Here is a 7,700-nt window from a genome sequence, read left to right as displayed (position 1 = left end):
TACATTTTTGCGGTGTTTGTGTTTAGCTGTAATTTTCATCTTACTCATTTACTGTACCCACACATATTATATACCGTTTTTCTCGCCATTAAATGGACTTTCTAAAGATACCATTATTTTCATCATATCTTATAATTTACTATAAAAATTTTTATAAAATATGAGGAAAAAATTGAAAAAAACACACTTTTTCTAACTTTGACCCCCAAAATCTGTTACACATCTACAACCACCAAAAAACACCAATGCTAAATAGTTTCTAAATTTTGTCCTGAGTTTAGAAATACCCAATGTTTACATCTTCTTTGCTTTTTTTGTAAGTTATAGGGCCATAAATACAAGTAGCACTTTGCTATTTCCAAACCATTATTTTTCAAAATTAGCGCTAGTTACATTAGAACACTAATATCTTTCAGGAATCTCTGAATATCCATTGACATGTATATATTTTTTTTTAGTAGACATCCCAAAGTATTGATCTAGGCCCATTTTGGTATATTTCATGCCACCATTTCACCGCCAAATGCGATTAAATACAAAAAATCGTTCACTTTTTTACAAATTTTTTCACAAACTTTTGGTTTCTCACTGAAATTATTTACAAACAGCTTGTGCAATTATGGCTTAAATGGTTGTAAATTCTTCTCTGGGATCCCCTTTGTTCAGAAATAGCAGACATATATGGCTTTGGCGTTGCTTTTTAGTAATTAGAAGGCTGCTAAATGCCACTGCGCACTACACGTGTATTATGCCCAGCAGTGAAGGGGTTAATTATGGAGCATGTAGGGAGCTTCTAGGGTTAATTTTAGCTTTAGTGTAGTGTAGTAGACAACCCCAAGTATTGATCTAGGCCCATTTTGGTATATTTCATGCCACCATTTCACCGCCAAATGCGATCAAATTAAAAAAAAACGTTAAATTTTTCACAATTTTAGGTTTCTCACTGAAATCATTTACAAACAGCTTGTGCAATTATGGCACAAATGGTTGTAAATGCTTCTCTGGGATCCCCTTTGTTCAGAAATAGCAGACATATATGGCTTTGGCGTTGCTTTTTGGTAATTAGAAGGCCGCCAAATGCCGCTGCATTTCACACGTGTATTATGGCTAGCAGTGAAGGGGTTAATTATGTAGCTTGTAGGGAGCTTGCAGGGTTAATTTTAGCTTTAGTGTAGAGCTCAGCCTCCCACCTGAAACATGAGACCCCCTGATCCCTCCCAAACAGCTCTCTTCCCTCCCCCACCCCCCAATTGTCCCCGCCATCTTAAGTACTGGCAGAAAGTCTGCCAGTACTAAAATAAAAGCTATATTTGTATTTTTTTGGTGTTTTTTTTTAGCATATTTACATATGCTGCTGTGTAGGATCCCCCCTTAGCCCCCAGCCTTACTGATCCCCCACCAAAGAGCTCTCTAACCCTCCCCCTCTGCCTTAATGGGCGCCATCTTGGGTACTGGCAGCTGTCTGCCAGTACCCAGTTTAGTGAAAAAATGTGCCTTTTTTAAAAAAAAAAAAAACCTTTTCTGCAGTGTAGTCACATACCCATGTGAAGCTCTATCATTACAAGGCTAGATTTGTGTGTGTCTTACACCTATACCCCTGTAGAGCTCTGGTATCGTAGGGGAGACCATACCCTTAATAGAGCCTAACTAGGATTGTTTAATAAGCAGCCTACTTGATCAAGCTGTTGTCTTCCCCAGAACCAATAGCTAATGTTGCTGTTATACACTTTTTTGTTAGTTTATTACTGTATGTACCATTATTTAATTTGTCATGGTATAAAATAAAACAAGATTAAAATTACTGCATAAGAATGTGCAATGCCTAAACATATGTAAAGATAGGGTGGGGTAGTGGGCGTGGCCTGGTCAGTTGGTGGGTGGGATCAGAAGTGGCGAGTAACATTTTAGACTGGCTAGTAGCTTAGTACTGGAAATTTTGAGCCCTGTATGTGTGTGTGTGTATATATATATATATATATATATATATATATATATATATATATATATATATATTTATTTATTTATATAAAACCCTTTATCTATACTGCTTGCCAGAAAACCAGAAAAGGTTTGGATTTTGGAATAGTTGTATCTTTAAAATGGGATAGTTTGGAAAGGGGATGGAACCAAGTGTAAACATTGGGATGCACCGAAATGAAAATTCTGGACCGAAACAGATACCGAAAATTCAGGATGATCCTGGCCCTAAACCGAAACAAAACCGAAATAGTTTTTTTCTTTTTTAACTACAGTGTGTGTGTGTAGCTAAGAGAGCTTGTAGGCGGGAAAGCTCCAACAAATGGACATGGTCACTTGTACAGTAGGGCGTGATCTGCAGTGAAACTGGAGCTCTATAAGGGAGAGCGTGGTTATAGCCAGACAACAATACGAGGTGGACATGTGTTTTATTTGGGTGTAGTTATCCGTGCGATAGGCGTGGCTGCACCTGATCGTCTCTCATCGTATCTCCGCCTAGTTCCTGGTTCGGGTCTCACACTGACCCGTCAGATTATATGTCCGGAGCCCCAAATGGAGTCTGTCTGTCACCTATCACCAGGACCACTGGACTTAGCTACAACCTTATGTGCAAGGTGGTTATAGAAAGTTACTGTGCTTTTTTGTATACACTGTCTGGTGGGTGCTAATTTGTACCAACTGTGTGCGAGCTTGGGGCTTATGCTTATAAAGTGTGCACGCATATTTGCCTCAGGCGAATAGAATGTCTACGCACAAGAGGCTGATGTATGAGCACTGTATATAAGGCTTAAAGATATTCACTGTGTGTTCTTAGGGCTGTTTCTGATAATATCAAGTGTTTATAAACATGTTACTTATCCTCCTTTTGATATTTGTATTCACTATTCAGAACTTTGGTTTCCTTCTCTCCTGGTTTCAAATATCATCATTTCATGGTACTTATGGTGTGTGCTCTGTGTACCATGCCAGTGCTGTGCTGCTCTCCTTATGCTAAGGATAGACATGTAACTCAATAGAACAGGGGATGGCTGTACATTTTTAGCCATTTTGGTCCTCTTTGGGCCAAAATTGGAATTGCACATTTTCGGCGGCCCAAATTTTGGTGAATCGCTAGTATTATTCTTTATTTAGTTCTGTGTAACAGAATCAGATTTAACCGTTTTTGTTTTGTTACCAATTATCAAAATAAAGTATAGTCCTAGAAAACTATTATTATATGCAAAACAGTAAGTCAAGTAATGAACTCAAACAGCAGCTCTAGGCTGGCATCAAATTTAAAATATGCTACACAATAATTTTGCCGAAAATAAAAGGCAAAAAAAACGAAAACCGAAATAACAAAAAATGCTATTTTCGGCCAAAACTTTCTGCGGACGAAATTTCGGTGCATCCCTAGTAAACAACTATATCTTATGTCATTAAGGCAATATTTACAGTCATAATATATCTTATACATGTAACCTAAGGGTAGTTTTATAAAAAAAAAAAAAACGAGCAGAAAAGATTGTGAATTATTTTTTGATAATTTTATTTAACCCCTTAATGACCGAGGACGTGCAGGGTACGTCCTCAAAAAAAAGGCAGTTAACGCCTGAGGACGTACCCTGCACGTCCTCGGTGTGGAAAGCAGCTGGAAGCGATCCTGCTTGCTTCCAGCTGCTTTCCGGTTATTGCAGTGATGCCTCGATATGGAGGCATCCTGCAATAACCTTACATGGCCATCCGATGCAGAGAGAGCCACTCTGTGGCCCTCTCTGCACCGGACATCGATGGCCGGTATCGTTGGTGGGTGGGAGCCGACTTGGGAGGCGGGTGGGCGGGCATCGGTGTGCCGTGTGACGTCGAGGGGGGCGGGATCGGAGGCGGGACCGTCGGGGGCACGCACGGACGCGTGCACGGAGGGTGGCGGGCGGGCGCGTGCACGGGGCGGGAGCGGGTGGGAATCGCTACACTACGGAAAATGAATAAAAAGTAAAATGTTAAAAGTGGCCTAAGCACAAAAAAAAATAAACACAAAAAGAGATTGTGGAGGGGTGGGGGGTTGGTTTTTGTGGGGGGGGGGAAGCTACACTACAGAAAAGTCTAAAAAATGTAAAACAAAAACATTTTTCTTCTAAACTGGGTACTGGCAGACAGCTGCCAGTACCCAAGATGGCGCCCATTAAGTTAGAGTGGGAGGGTTATAGAGCTGTTTGGGGGGGATCAGTGAGGTTGGGGGCTAAGGGGGGATAGTACACAACAGCATATGTAAATATGCTTAAAAAAAAAACACCAAAAAATACAAATATAGCTTTTATTTTAGTACTGGCAGACTTTCTGCCAGTACTTAAGATGGCGGGGACAATTGTGGGGTGGGGGAGGGAAGAGAGCTGTTTCGGAGGGATCAGGGGGTCTGATGTTTCAGGTGGGAGGCTGAGCTCTACACTAAATCTAATATTAACCCTGCAAGCTCCCTACAAGCTACCTAATTAACCCCTTCACTGCTAGCCATAATACACGTGTGATGCGCAGCAGCATTTAGCAGCCTTCAAAATACCAAAAAGCAACGCTAAAGCCATATATGTCTGCTATTTCTGAACAAAGGGGATCCCAGAGAAGCATTTACAACCATTTGTGCCATAACTGCACAAGCTGTTTGTAAATGATTTCAGTGAGAAACCTAAAATTTTGAAAAATTTTACATTTTTTTTTATTTGATCGCATTTGGCGGTGAAATGGTGGCATGAAATATACCAAAATGGGCCTAGATCAATACTTGGGGTTGTCTACTACACTACACTAAAGCTAAAATTACCCCAAAAAGCTCCCTACATGCTCCCTAATTAACCCCTTCACTGCTGGGCATAATACACGTGTGGTGCGCAGTGGCATTTAGTGGCATTCTAATTACCAAAAAGCAACACCAAAGCCATATAAGTATGCTATTTCTGAACAAAGGGGATCCCAGAGAAGAATTTACAACCATTTGTGCCATAATTTCACAAGCTGTTTGTAAATAATTTCAGTGAGAAACCTAAAGTTTGTGAAAAAATTTGTGAAAAAGTAAACGATTTTTTTTATTTGATCGCATTTGGCGGTGAAATGGTGCCATGAAATATACCAAAATGGGCCTAGATCAATACTTTGGGATGTCTACTAAATAAATATATATACATGTCAATGGATATTCAGAGATTCCTGAAAGATATCAGTGTTCTAATGTAACTAGCGCTAATTTTGACAAAAAAATGGTTTGGAAATAGCAAAGTGCTACTTGTATTTATTTCCCTACAACTTGCAAAAAAAGCAAAGAACATGTAAATATTGGGTATTTCTAAACTCAGGAAAATATTTAGAAACTATTTAGCATAGGTGTTTTTTGGTGGTTGTAGATATGTAACAGATTTTGGGGGTCAAAGTTAGAAAAAGTGTGTTTTTTTCAATTTTTCCTCATATTCTATAATTTTTTTTATAGTAAATTATAAGATATGATGAAAATATTGGTATCTTTAGAAATTCCATTTAATGGCGAGAAAAATGGTATATAATATGTGTGGGTACAGAAAATGAGTAAGAGGAAAATTACAGCTAAACACAAACACTGCAAAAATGTAAAAATAGCCTTGGTCCCAAACGGACAGAAAATGGAAAAGTGCTGTGGTCATTAAGGGGTTAAAAAAAAACCTTAAAGGGACAGTTTACACCAGAATTTTTATTGTTTAAAAAGATAAATAATCCCTTTATTACCCATACCCTAGTTTTTGTATAACCAACACAGTTATATAAATACACTTTTTACCCCTGTGATTACCTTGTATCTAAGCCTCTGCAAACTGCCCCTTATTTCTTTTGACTGACATTCATTTTAGCCAATTAGAGCTTGCTCCCTGGAACTCCACGTGCGTAAGCACAGTGTTATCTATATGACACACATGAACTAACTCTTTCTAGTGGTGAAAAACTGTCAAAATGCCCTGAGAGAAGAGGCAGCTTTCAAGGGCTTAGAAATTAGCATATGAACCTCCTAGGTTTAGCTTTCAACTAAGAATACCAAGAGAACAAAGTAAAATTGGTGATAAAAGTAAATTTGAATATTGTTTAAAATTACATTCTCTATCTGAATCATGAAAGTTTATTTTGGACTAGACTATCCCTTTAATTAAAAGATTTATCTTTCAGAATTCTGTATTTTGGGATTTGTACATACTAGTCCACTTCAATTTCCAGAGAGAATGGGTGACACTTAGGGGCATATTTATCAAGCTCCGTATGGAACTTAATCCCCCTTGTTTCCGGCAAGCCTTCAGGCTCACCAGAAACAAAAGTTATGAAACAGCGGGCTAAAGACCTTTGCTCCATAACTTGTCCACCTGCTCTGAGGCCGCGGACAGAAATCAATCTGAACGAATACGATCGGGTTGATTGACACCCCCTGCTAGCGGCTGATTGGCCGCAAATCTGCAGGGGGCAGCATTGCACCAGCAGTTCACAAGATCTGCTGGTGCAATGATAAATGGCGATAGCGTATGCTGTCAGCATTTATCGATGTGCGGCGGACATAAAACGCTACTTCGTATCATGTCCGCTCGCACATTGTTAAATATGCCCCTATATGTTAATAGACAAAAGCTAAATATATATTCTGTCCACAATATCTTACATTTCCAACTCAGGCTGTGTTGCAGTATTTAGACTCTTATATCATTGTGTTACTTTAATGGGCCCCTTCTCCATTATGATATAGGATCATTTTTCAGAAAACCCAGAAATTAATAATTAAACTATTTCCTTTCTTTATACTCAAAGCAGTAATAAATCCCTTTGTATTACACAGATTAACCCTTTTCCTGTCAATAACAGAGCAGAGAATAATTCATTGGACCCTGAAACCAATTAAACAGGCTGCTGATGCTTTGCGTAATGTAGAGTCAAGTAGATAAATAGTGATGCATCTGCTGTTTGAACAGGACCTCAGCCAGACCACCTGACACTATATTTTGCACCTCTTCTCTTCCCACTTAAAGAGTCAGTAAACATTTGTTTTTCATTTATATGCCCTAGTACAGCCTTTGAATTGCCAACTCACTGATATTACATATAATTCACCCTCTTAAAGCTACAGTCTAACCCTCCGCACCAGCTGCTGCACAGCAATTTCAGATTACTTCTTGTACTTGTCAGCGTATCCCTACAGCACATCCCTTTAAAGCAACATTAAACTCTAAATACATCGTATAAGCATAGTATTGAAGTTATTCCTCGTCTCCCTTTAGTCAAAATCTAGTTTGAACTGCATCACCAGCGCTGATGTGTTTGCACATGTGCAGCAACTCTCCTTTAGACACCTGCAGTGTAAGATATCTTCCGAAATAGAATTCATTATAGAGAGGAGCAATTAAATGTATTTAGGGCTAGATTACAAGTGGAGCGCAATCATTAGTGCAGGCTGCAAGTTTGTACAAGGAATTACACACAATCTAGTATTACAAATGCCTGAATTTTGCAGCCAAAACTATTTTATTATGCCCTATACTTTAAATGGATGGTGCAAGGAGCGCTTATTGTGCTCGTAATACAAATGGTCAGTTAAAGGGACAGTCTAGTTAAAATTAAACTTTCATAATTCCGATAAAGAATGCAGTTTTAAACAACTTTCCAATTTACTTTTATAATCAAATGTGCTCTGTTCTCTTGGTATTCTTTGTTGAAAGCTAAACCTAGGTAGCTTCATATGCTAATTTCTA

The sequence above is a fragment of the Bombina bombina genome, chromosome 3 (genome assembly GCF_027579735.1).
Source record: "Bombina bombina isolate aBomBom1 chromosome 3, aBomBom1.pri, whole genome shotgun sequence".
NCBI lineage: Eukaryota > Metazoa > Chordata > Amphibia > Anura > Bombinatoridae > Bombina > Bombina bombina.
Note: the sequence above shows the minus strand (reverse complement) of the source record.